Below are 13,402 nucleotides of genomic sequence, written 5' to 3' on the forward strand. Positions count from 1 at the left end.
GGTTCCATTATCACACTGTGAGGTTCTAACATCACATTTGACAGTATTTTTGTTACATTTGGTGGTTCTTTTATTTTTTTCTCATATTTAATAGTTTCATCTTCACATTGTGTAGTACTAATATCACATGTAACTGTACTTTTGTAACATTTGGTGGTTCCTTTATTTTTTCACTTACTTGATAGTTTCATCCTTACATTATGTAGTTTCAATATCATATGTGACTGTTCTTTTGTCTCATTTGGTGATTTTTTTTCCTTCACATTTGATGGTTTCATTATCACATTCAGCAATACCAACATCACATTTGACAATACTTTTGTCATATTTGGTGGTTCTCTTATTTTTTTTTTTTCATTTGACGGTTTTATCTTCACATTGTGTAGTATCAACATCACATATGATTATACTTTTGTCACATTTAGTGGTTTATTTATTTATTTATTTTTTTTTTTTCCACATTTGATGGTTCCATTATCACATTAGACAATATTAACATCATATCTAAATGTACTTGTCTCATTCGGTGGTACCTTATATGTTTTTATCACATTTAACAGTTCCATTGTCACATTGAATAATACCAACATTACTTCTGATCGTACTTTTGTTACATTTGATGGTACTATTATTTTTTCACATATTTGATAGTTTTATCATTACATAGGGCAGTACTAATATCACATTTAACTACACTTTTGTCACATTTGGTAGTACTCTCATTTTTTTTTCCTCATATTTGATAGTTTCATCATTACATTGAGCAGTACCAACGTGATATCTAACCGTATTTTTGTCACATTCGATGGGACTATTATTATTTTTTTCACATTTGATAGTTTTATCATCACATTGGGTAGTACTAACATCACATGTGACTGTACTTTTATCACATTCAATTGTTCCTTTTTTTTTTTTTTTTTCTCTCTCATATTTAACTGTTCTATTGTTATTTTAGACAGTATCAACATCACATGTGACAAAAATACCCCTTGAAACTCTAAAAAATATTGGGATGCCCTTACTTAAAAATGATTGATATACCCTTAGAACGGCAAAATTTGCCAAATAATAGAATTTTAGAAAAAATTTTGCAAAAACGCACATGGATCAAACATTTTAGTAAGTTAGACTGTTTTTGCTTTTAAAAAGTGGAAATCGAGTTTAAGAAACTCGAGTTGTGTACAATTGGAACTCGAGTTTCTTAGACTCGAGTTCCACTTTTTTTTTTTTGATCCATTTCAGACTTATGGCAAAAGAAAAATGGGTTGGAAGTCGAGTTTCTTAAACTCGATTTTCAAAAACAGTCCAACTAACTAAAATCTTTCATCCGCATGCCATGCACCAAAATTTTTTCTAAAATCTATTATTTGGCAAATTTTGCCCCCTTAGAACCTATAAAATAACCGAAATGACATTAAAACTTAAAAATTACCGAAATACCCCTCTATTACCCTTAGAACCTAAAAAATGACCTAAAAAGACTGAAATGACCTTTTAATCTAAAAAGTGACTGAAAACCCCTTAGAACCTAAAACAAACGTCTTTAGTGCATTTGGAACTTAAAAAATGACCCTGAAACTTAGCAAATAACTAAAATGACCTTGTAACCTAAAACATGATTGAAATACCTTTAGGACCTAAAAAATGACTGTAATGCACTTGAAACCTAAAAATGACTGAAATGCTCTTGAAATCTATAAAATGACCAAATACCTCCTAAAAGCCTCTAAAATTATTGAAATACCTTTAGAACCTAAAAAATGACAGAGATGACATTGAAACCTAAAAATGACCCAAATGGTTGAAACTTAAAAATTGAATGAAAAGTCCTTAGAACCTAAAATATGACTGTAGTAATGCCCCCAAAACCTAAAAAATTACTAAAATACTCCTAAAACCTACAAAATTACCAAAATACATTTAAAACCTAAAAAATGACCAATTACCTTTAAAACCTAAAAAATTACCGAATGACCCTTGAAATCTAACAAATGACCAAAATACTCCCTAAAACCTTTATTTACAAGACCAAAATGACAATAAAATTTTATATAGCTACTCTACTTGCTTTTCCCCCTTAAAAGTCTCAATGGAACTTATAAATTTTCTTTTGTCATTAAGTTGTTGTATACTTATTGAAATGACATTTGGCGGTTCCTTTATTTTCAATATCACATTGGTTAGTACTAAATGACGTTTGGCAGTTCTTTTATTTATTTTCAGTCATATTGGATGGTTCCTACAAAACATTACGTATTACCACCCAATCTGCCTAAAAATTGACGTGGCTAATAGACTAAATAATAAATAAATAAAAAATTAATTATTATGCAACTTAAGATGCCACGTGACCTAAGTAATTTTTTTATAATATATATATATATATAAACTTATTTGAATTCTCTCTCTCTCTCTCTCTCTCTTAGTGAGTATCTCTCTTGCTCTCTTTGCATTTGAGATATTTATAAAAAATTATGAAAATTTAAATTTCATATTTTTATCAAAATATTTTGGATTGTATAAATAGTTTTGGTATGTCTACCATTCATTCGCTCTCTCTACCTCTTCAAGTAACTCACTGGAAAGAGTAAAATTGTCATTGTTCATCAATTTTAATAAAACCCATGACAATGATTTCATATAAGTTCCAAAATATTATCATCTTCATCTTAGATCTCAAAGTTAAATTTTTTTAAGATTATTTATTTTTGCATAATAAAATTAAAGGACTTTGGTCAAAAAACATTTTTAAGGTTATTTACTTACAAATAACATTTTTTTTCCAAGCAAAGACGTACAAAAAACGCTAGCAAAGTCAACACAACCTAGCTATATTAAGGTGATTTAAATTTTCTTATTTTACACTCTTTTTGATGATTGGTCTGTTCCTTAAATTTTTTTTTTTTTAATTTGTTAGAAAAACCAATCTGAGATGTGGTTTTGACATAATACCAAAGGCATCAAAATGCCATTGAAATAGCTTTTTTAAAATTAAAAAAAAATTATTATGTACTATTTTAACTTAAAATCGTAGCAAACTAACAAGTAATAATCGAGTGCAACAAGCTAGCTTTTTAGAAAGCTATAAAAGTGACATTATAACCTGTGCTTTCTCTATATTGCTATTTGTTGCTTCTACTATTTTGAATTAGTCATTTTGGCTCACAAAAACAAGGGGCATTACAGAATTTAGAGCTAATCAACACATTAATAACTAGTAAATGCTAATATTATTATTATTAATTTTTTTTGATACAAAATATAATTTTTACTCTAGCCTAATCTAAGTGTATATGTATGTGAAGCTCTCCCCTAGAGACTTGAACTTCGAACCTTGCACTCCACACCCCACAAGTATTTATGCTTGTGGAGTGACCACCGCACCAAGAGTACGTGGTGATTAATATTATTAAATTATGAGTGGTTTTACACTCTCACTACAATTGAGAGAGAGAGAGAGAGAGAGAAGAGAGAGAGAGAAAAGAACCTGGCCCAATTGAAACTAAAATTACTAACCAAATTTCTCATGGCCCAAGAGATGATCTAGCCTGGAACACAAAATACAAGGCGTTGCAATTTACAATAACTAGCAAATTTTGTCAGCAGATTTGATAATACAACATCAACGAGTAGCAGAAAAATAAAATTCACAATCTACAAACTTCAAGAAAGTTGTAAACCCAAGTATATGCCTCTTTACTTTAACAAATGAAGCTCCAGTTGCTACCATTTCCACCCAAATTGCTCTAAAAATGCATCAGGTGCCTAATTGGGTTTCAAGGAAAACAATGGAACAACTTAGTAAAAGCCACAAATATCTGTGACTAGTGCCTCCTAGATGCCATTGATTCTGTAGAGAATAGGTACTTTACTCCTAAAAGAACAAAATCATGCGCAGGATCATAAGGGTGGTCTTTGGAAGGAATCTCCATAATAACTAGAATTGGCTTGTTTAGCTATGTATCAAAAGCCTTATCATATTTGCATCCTAAGATCAAAACATTCAAGGTCCGCTGACAACACTTGTAGAAAGCAATTTGAAAGCTTTAGGCCTTTCTTCTCCTGATTAATCAAAAGGGTATCAATTTGAAACTTTACAATGTCTAGGCCATCAGACCTCACACCTAAAACAACCAAACCATCAGACCTCTAAATCACAAAGACCAACCTAAAGCAAAATAAACCCCTACACAAGAACAGGGGAAATCTAGCATAAATTCAAAGAGTCTTACCTTCTTCTTCTTCTTCTTCTTCTTCTTCTTCTTTTTTATTTTATTTTATTTATTATTATTTTTTAACAGTCTTTAAGTATAGGGGTTGAGATATATGGTAGTCAATTACTATGGATTCCTCTAGTAACAATGGGTAGTATAGACCATTATTGCAGTAATAGGAACACAAATCTGGAATATTACAAAGAAAATTAGGGTATATAGTTTAATTGTAAAGAGAACATATAAAACCAAATATATCTACTAAGGCAATTTCTCCTAACAAGCAATATGAATCATAAATTCATAATACTTTACTTAGATGTCCTAGTCAATATAATTCATGAACTTTAGAAAACTAAAGAACAAATAAATTCTTGGCATAGTTGGATATGGCATCTTTGCTACTGTCAGATGATAATTTTAATTAACCAAATAAAGTAAAATGAAAAACAAAAAGTAGAAGTTTGTAGAGATAATTTTAATTAACCAAATATAGCACCATCTTTTATTGCCAGAACCTGTGCCTCCAGTCCTCCTCCCCACCCACCCCGTACACAATACACACAATACAAAATTAGACTCCGGCCATATCAAATAGAGACAGAGAGTGATCAATGATTAGAAGTGCAATAAACTCTAATCAATTGAACTAAAAAAAATTTGCATCCAAAAAACTAACAAACAATTTGAGGAAAGAAAACAAACATGCTAATAATTAATTAAGAGATTTCACAACTTGCATGAAATTAGGGTTTTATCATTTTAATCCTTACCTTCAACTATAACAAACCGATTTTGATCAAACAAGTTTGAGAGAGAAGAATTTTGAGGGAGATAATGCAAGAGAGAATGGGTAAAGTCATTTTTTTTTTTTTTTTTTGAGAAGCTTTCACCGAACCCAAGAGAGGAAAGTAATTTGAGAGGAAATGCGAGAGCAAAGAGTTTGTTGTTTTTTGTTTTTTTTTTCCTGTTTTTTTTATACATTTCCTACTTGACCGGTGACAAGTCTTTCGTTAAAATAAGTAAATGGCCAAGATTAAAACAAGTAAGATCTATGGTCAAAATTTATATGGGTAGCATAGGTACTGTAGAATAACCCTTTAGATGATATCAATTGCTTAATGGTCTTTTTATTTTTGGTGCAAGAGGTTTCAAGTTTCCAAGAATTTGGGGGGGGGGGGGGGGGGGGAATTACAGTGGAATAGTGGATGATTAGTCAAAAACAGTTCTTTAAAAAAAAAATTCATAAAAAATGCATGTGTTATCCGTCTTAAAAAATAGGGGAAATTACTTTACTACCTTAAACTATATTCTATATTACACTTTGCACTCTAAAGCTTTTTTGAATACACATTTTGCACCATAAACTATGAACCATGAACCTTGTTACACATTGCACCCCGATGTCAAGTTTGTTGGTAACTTGGATGGAAATTCAAAATTTAGGGTGCAAAGTGTAATCGAGAGTATAGTTTAAGGTGGTAAAGTATAATTTCCTATTTTTTCTTAAAGGATTAAGAAGATGGGCAATTAGATTTTTTTACGTGATGTTATAAAATTCTTCAATGAAATTAATAACACCAAATTAATAGAAAGGTTGTATTTAAACTTTTTGGAAATTCAAAAGCTTAGGTACTTGACATGCAGATTAGGAATTTTGTTTTTAAAATGCCAAACTTTGTAGTTTCCTAGGAGAATAAGAAAAGCAATTTCCGTTATTCCAATGGTGAGCGGGGACCACCATTGATTTTGAGCATAAAATAATTTTATGCTTCTCATCACATATATTTGTAAAGTATTATGACAGATATATAGATAATGTTTTCCCAAACATTTAGCAACATGTGTTAATGGTTATTTTACGTACCCAAGATTCCTCCTCCCTAACTGGGCCTAGTGTTTTGGGCTTACAATATACTTATATTGTGGGTATTGGGTTTCCTACCCTAGGTAGCTCCCGGGCGAGCTTCAAAGAGGGATTACCCTCTTGTCGTGATGTCTTTCCTCTTCCTTATACTCTCGTGCTTGTGTGTTTGTCCTCTCTTTCTCTCTCTTCTCTTACCTCCCAATTGTCCAACCCCCTTTTCCTCCTTGCTTTTTCTTATTTATAGTTTTGGAATAGTGGAGGGATCATCATTGCCCCTTGATCCCACTCATGTGGGAGCGGCCCAAGTTGATTATTCCTGACAAGGAATATGCTCCATTGGAAATGGGGTTGAAATCGTTGGAACTGGTGCTAGCCTTCAAAAATTGTTCGGCAGCATGGTTCCCAAGGGCATTCACAGGATTTCAATGTATTGCCGAACAAAGTAAGGATACTCCCTGAGCACCTTATGTGCGAGGTGCGTTTGTATATGGAGCTTATGAGCAATGGGCCGATCCTAACTTTGGTCTTGGGCTTGGAGATATCCAAATTTCCTTGGGCTTGGGCCTAAAGTAAGTGGGCCTATGGCCGTACACCATACAATAGCCCCCCCTTGATTCATGTCCGGCAACAGGAATGAATCAAGGACTTGTATCAGTGTGCCAACAATTCCTTGGGAAGAATAACCGTCAGTTATTAATGTAGGATAAGACAATAATTAATGTTCTTAAAAGAATCGTTATGACAACTTGTTGTATCCGGCCGTAATCATTATTGACAGTTCATAAACCGAGGCCACGCGCGTGGGAGTTACAAAAAATAATTCAAAAAAGGCTTACCTGCCTCTTTTTTCATTAACTGCTCACTCCCTATAAATAGTGACTTCCTTCCCATCAGATTATCTTTTCATTCTTTCACTTCTCTAAGTTCTTCGCTACTTAACATATTCCTCTTCCCAAGCATAGATCCCTAGATCCAAAAAAATTCCTAGAGCCCACAGTAAGTTTCCTTGCTCACTTCCTTCCTTTATTTACTTTCTTTTTCTTTTTCTATTCTATAGTTAGGAATGGAATTTGCTCACCTTCTTGACACTGAAGTAGCCTTAGCCAATTTTAGGGTTGGGTTTACTATCCCTAATGATATAGAGGTATCATATTGTCATGAGGACATCATTGCCCTTGAACGATGTCCTTATGTTGTGTTTTTTCCTTTAATGGCCATCTTAGAAGGAGGGGTTAGGTTTCCCGTGGACCCTCTAATACTTAGGACCCTTAGGTTCTGTGGTCTGTGTCCCGACCAACTCTCACCTAATTTTTACCAAGTAGTGAGCTGTGTCAACCGGTTAAATCATTGTACAGGTTACATTTAAACCACCATGATGTAAACTATATGTATAACTTGTGCGGTAACCTAAGATCAGCATACTACCTAAAGGTTAGGGATGTTTGGGTATGGTTGATATCATGCCTTCCCTATTCTAACAGAAACTTAGTAGGAGAGTTTGTTTGGGTGAGCGGCAATTGGCATGCAAACAAACTTACCTGCCTGACTTCGCCTCGGGACGTTGGTCGGTATCGTGCACATTTAATTATGTTTTTAACTTAGTGTGATGTGTTTGTCTTTATTATCATTTAAGCATGTACTTAACTAATTTTGTTTGCCTTGATGCAGATGGCAAAAGGTTTAAATTGGACATCAGGGTTGTGCATGTGAGGGACTTGAATTTCGTACTTCGATCAGAGATTTTCATCAACTTTGACAGGCAACTTCGAGCGTCCCATCTTATACTCGGCTGCACCCTGGTTTATACAAGCTACCAACCTTTTGCACAGGTTTTGTTGGCGAACAATCCATTATTGTCATATACGTACGACATCCAAATTTCCTTCCCCCAAACCTAACAGTAAGTGAAGCTCAGGACCTCGGCCCTCGGTTGGTTAGGGTAGACTCGTTGGTACCTGTAGGGGATGAGTTTGCTAATTTAGGTTTTCAAGGTCGCGCTATCCACACCCCAGTTGAGGAACCTTGTGTTGAAGTCTAACCTGCCGACCAAGTAGAGGTCGAGTCGGTAGATTCTTCAGAAGCCGAAGCCGAAGCCGAAAGCATAGAGGATGAGATGGTGGTCCGGTGAAACATGACCATTGATTGGTTTCTGCTTGGTGATCGCCCTGTGCAGCAACAAGCCCAAGGCAGAGATTAGCCCCCTCCTGCTGCCCGTGCTCGAAAAAGGCCCTGTACTATCGACCAGGCACTTAGAAGGCCCGAAGAAACACCCTTGAGGATTCCTCCAGCTTCTACCCCAGCTGCCGTGGTCATCTGGGAACCAACCAGTAGCGCACACCCAACCGTATAGGTTAGGTCCAATGTGGTGTCCTCTTCCTCCCTCCCTGCTGTTGGATGGCAAACAATTTTTAGGCTCAAGAGCGGACCTCTTCCTGTGACCTCTAGTGTATGGAACTGGGCTTTAGGTGAGGGTGGACGGATTGCTCGAAGCCTTGGGTAGGGCCTGCAATTGCTCAAGGATGTGCACTATTTCTTTGGCGGGAGTGATGAAGCCTTGGCTACCTAGTTGCAATGGCTATTGCAGTAACACATCTTACTTGTTTATTTTATTTATTATTTTTTATGTGTGTATATATATATATATATTTATTTATTTATATTTTTTACTTTTTACTTATTATTATTTTTGGTATAATCATTGATATTGTTATAACAGGCAGCACAATTGGCTTACATGATGGAAGACAAATTAAAGGTTGCTGCAGAAGAGGCTGACAAGGAGAGAGCCTTAAAAGAGGTTGCCAAGGCCACGGTGAAAGACAAGGACAAAGCCGTGGAGAATGCCGAGGAATGGATAAGGGCGATTGAGAGGGCCCGAGCACTTAACCAGGATCGAACCGAACCAGGCTTCTGTCCTTGACTAATTTGAGAAGGTTTCCACCTGGTCAGTGACTAGGATCGAATTGAACTAGGTTTCTGTCCTTAGCTAATTTGAGATGGTTTTCACTTGGTGGTGACTAGGATCGAACTGAACTTGGTTTCTGTCCTTAGCTAATTCGCAACTTAATAACAACAAAGCCAAGAATTCAAGTAAAACTACACACATAAACATTGTTCACATATTAAATTACATACAACTCAAGCTACCATACGCCCATGGTTAGTGGTAAAACTTTTTCAAATTGTGAACATTCCATGGCCGGGGAAGTGGTCTCTCATTCATGTCTCCTAGATAATATGCTCCTACTCCAGCAATGGTAGTAACTCTGTATTGCCTTTCCCAGTTCGGGGCGAGCTTCCTTGCATTGACGTCTTGTGCATTCCCCACTGCTTTCTGTAGTACTAGGTCTCCAGTGTCGAACTCCCTTCTCCTTATATCCCTGTTGTATCGTCGTGCAAGTTTCTGTTGATAATTTGCTAATTGTATGGTCGTAGCTTCTTAGCATTCCTCTAATGAGTCTAGTTGCTTCACCATTGATTCTTCATTCCCGACTGAGGTAAATCTCGAAACACGAGCGCTACATAGACTTATTTCTGTGGGTATGACATCCTCTGCCCCATATGTTATGGAATATGGGGTTCCCCTCATGGACCTTCTCGAGGTTTTTTGGTATGCCCATAAAACGTTTGGTAACTCCTCGGTCCACCTGCCTTTGGTTCCTTCTAACCTCTTCTTTAGTCCATTAACTACTACTTTGTTGGTGGATTCAGCATGACCATTGCTTTGTGGGTAAGCCGGGGGTTGAGTATCTACTCTTGATGCCGAGGTAACATTAAAACTCGAGGAAGGCTTTACTATCAAACTGCAACCCATTGTTAGATACTAGGGACTCTGGTACTCCAAACTTGGTCATTATGTTCTTCCACACAAATTTTTTGACATCTACATCCCAAATGTTGGCTAGTGCTTCAACTTCTACCCATTTGGTAAAATAATCCATGGCTACTAAAATGAATTTTCAGTTTCCCGTGGCTCCCAAGAACAGGCTAATGATGTCCAGCCCTCATTGTGTGAAAGGCCATGGACTGTTGACGGGATTGAAACTTCCTATCGGTTGGTGTATCAATGGGGCATGAATTCGGCACTGCTCACATTTCCAGACATGGTCAGTGGCATCTTTCTGCATTTGAGGCCACCAAAACCCTTGGATCATCTCTCAGTAGGCTAATGACCGTCCCTCGAAATGACTACCACATATCCCTTCGTAGAGCTTGGTCAAGAGCTCGTCAACTTTATTGGGATGCAAGCATTGCAAGTAAGGTCCCCCAAAAGATTTCTGGTATAACTTGTGATCCTTAGACAACCAAAATCACGGAGCCATTCTGCGTATCCTATCAGCTTCCTTTTCATTGTTCCTTACATGGTCCTCGGCTAAAAATTCAATGATCAGATCCATCTAACATGACTTAGACAACTTGACATTTGAGAAATTCACTCTTACATCTATAGTAGGTTCTTTTACAACCTACACTTTAATCAAATGGGGCACCTCCTTGATTAACAACGATGCCAATGTGGCCAAAGAATCTGCATGCTTATTCTATCCCCGAGCAATTTGAATCACCTTCACCTTTTTGAACTAGCTCATGGCTTGTTTTACTAGCTGCAAGTATTTGATCATATGGGAATCTTTGGCCTTAAAGCTACCTTCCACTTGGTTAACGACCAGCCATGAATCCGAGTATACTTCTACTTCCTATGCCCTAGGTCAAGAACAACTTTCATTCCAGTGAGTAAGGCTTCATACTTGACTTCATTGTTGGATGCTTTAAAACCCAATCTGAAAGAATGCTCCACCTGTATTCCTTTTGTTGTGATTATAACAATCTCAGCCCCCGCTCCCATGGCATTGGATGCGCCGTCCACAAATACTTTCCACGGTTGAACATCCACACAACACACAATCCCCACTTCTCTTCTCGGCGAGAATTCCTTTGACTGAACTTCTAGGCTTATACCGTATATCAAACGACCTAAGCCTAGTCCTCCACTTGGCAATCTGGCCTGTGAAGTCAAATCATTTTAATAAGGACTGCAATGGATATTCGGTCAATACGTAAACGGTGTGGGCCTGAAAGTAATGAGGCAGCTTTCTAGTAGCATGCACTAAAGCCAATGCTAACTTCTCTAAGGGTAAATACCTTTTCTTCGTGTCAACCAAGGTCTTACTAATATAATATATCGGATGTTGTATGACAATATGACGCTTACAATGTGCTCAGACATCGATAGATACATGAATAAATCCTCACCGGTCTCTGGGCCTGACAATACGGGTGCCCGTACCAAATATTTCTTCAAATCCTAGAAAGCCTCTTCACACTCCTTTGGGCCTGACAGTCGAGATTCACTTCTATCCCTTGGTGAGTGATCATGTACCCCAAGAAGATGCCAGCCCCTACACCAAAGACACATTTTTCGGCATTAAGATGCAACTTGTGCCATTTGAGTACTTCAAATATATCCATGAGGTCACCAACATGCTCTTGCTCTTCTTCTCTTTTCACTACAATATCGTCAATGTATACCTCGATAGTATGACCGAGTTTCTCTATAAATATTCTAGTCATCATCCTTTGATAGGTGGCCCCTACATTCTTTAGATCGAACGATATTACTGTGTAGTGACAATTAGCCTCGAGAGAGATAAATGATGTCTTCTCCTGGTCTTTGGTAGCTAAAGCAATCTGATGGTAACCTTGAAAGACATCTAGGAAACTTATTCTCGGGTGTCCATATGTTACGTCTACCAGCTGATCAATCTTCAGTATAGGGAATGGATCTTTCGAGCATGCTTGGTTAAGATCGGTAAAGTCCACACACACCCTTCATTTACCGTTCTTCTTTTTCACGACTGCTGTATTTGCTAACCATTTCGAGAAGAAAACTTCCTTTATCGTGCCCACCTCTTTTAGCCTTTTCACCTCCTGCTTAACAACCTCTACGTGCTCTTTGGTTGACCTCATCGGCTTTTGTTTCTTAGGGGAATACAAAGGGTTCACATTAAGTTAGTGAACTATGAACTCCGGATCTATCCTCGGCACCTCATATGGACTCCAAGAAAAAACATCCACATTCGGCACCAACAATAATAACATTGCTACCTTATCCTTATTCAACATACTTGCTCCTATTTGGAAACTCTTATTCTCATCCAGTAATAAGCTTACTTTAATTAGCTCTTTGGCACAACTAGCCCCCTTTCCCCTAAGGGCTCCTATAATTGCTATAAAGAAACCTCCTCCACAAACTCATTCTGTTTTATCTCTCGATTAACGGCAACCATCGAGCACTGCCTTGGCACCTATTGATTTCCCCTCACTGTTGCGATACTGTGCTCTGTGTGGAATTTGACCTTAACATGCAACATGGATGGGACTGCTCCCATTGCATGAATCCACGACCTATCGAGAATGGCTATATACAGGGAAAATGAATTAACCATTATAAACATCACCATCACCTCATTCCCTTCCATATTTACAAGGAGCGAAATCTACCCTTCAGGGACTACCATCCGTCCATCAAATCCAACTAAAGGTGTATCATACATGGACAAGTCTTCATTCTTTAGGCCAAGCCTCTTAAACAGGCCAGGATACGTCACTTCAGCTCCACTTCCTTGGTCCACCAATACTTTCCTCACTATAAAGCCATTTATTCGGGTCGTAACTACCAGTGCATCATCATGAGGCTAGGTCGTTCCTTCCAAATCATTATCATTAAAAGCAATGGATTCCTGGGCATATTTCACCCTCTTCCCCGATGGTTGTTCTTCTCGACAATTCTCCACCGGTACCATGGTTAGCACCCCTTTTTTTAGGGTTACCAGGGTACCCCTTGAAGCAGCATGTATTAGTATATCCTCTATTACACCCAACCATGGGAGAGGGTTCCCCCGAGGTCTTGCATTTTGCCCGATCTCTTGACCTCTAGGCTAAAAAAATAAAACTCCTTTAAATTCCCCAACCTCACTAATTGCTCTAAGTGATCCTTCAGAACTCTATACTGCTCGGTGGTATGCCCTTTATCCTGATGATAAGTGCAATACATATTCTGGTTATTTCTTGATGGGTCACCCCCCATTTTTCTTGGCCATCAGAAGTACAACTCATTTTTAATTCGGTCCAGAATTTTGTGCACGGGCTCCTTGAACGTCATGTTTACTTCTCTTGCCCAAGTGCCAGGTTCTTGGACCTTTAGGTCCCTTCTGGGTCTTGGCTGAAGACTCACTTGCCAGGAATCCTTTGAATATTGAGCCATGACTAGTGCCTTCCCTTTGTTCTACTATTGATCACCCTTTAACCTCTTGTATTC

At 37.3% G+C, this 13,402-nt stretch overlaps 1 long non-coding RNA gene across 1 annotated transcript; it reads right to left on the reverse strand.

The window, feature by feature from the left end:
* Positions 1-3,499: 3,499 nt before the first annotated feature.
* LOC136065413 (uncharacterized) lies at positions 3,500-5,145 on the reverse strand. Its single transcript, XR_010627039.1, has 2 exons — positions 4,991-5,145; positions 3,500-4,065 (listed from the first exon to the last, which is right to left on the reverse strand). It is a non-coding gene; the product is annotated as an uncharacterized LOC136065413 (long non-coding RNA).
* Positions 5,146-13,402: the final 8,257 nt, after the last annotated feature.

This window comes from Quercus suber, unplaced genomic scaffold (assembly GCF_002906115.3).
Source record: "Quercus suber isolate HL8 unplaced genomic scaffold, Cork oak 2.0 scaffold_961, whole genome shotgun sequence".
In the NCBI taxonomy this organism is placed as follows: domain Eukaryota; kingdom Viridiplantae; phylum Streptophyta; class Magnoliopsida; order Fagales; family Fagaceae; genus Quercus; species Quercus suber.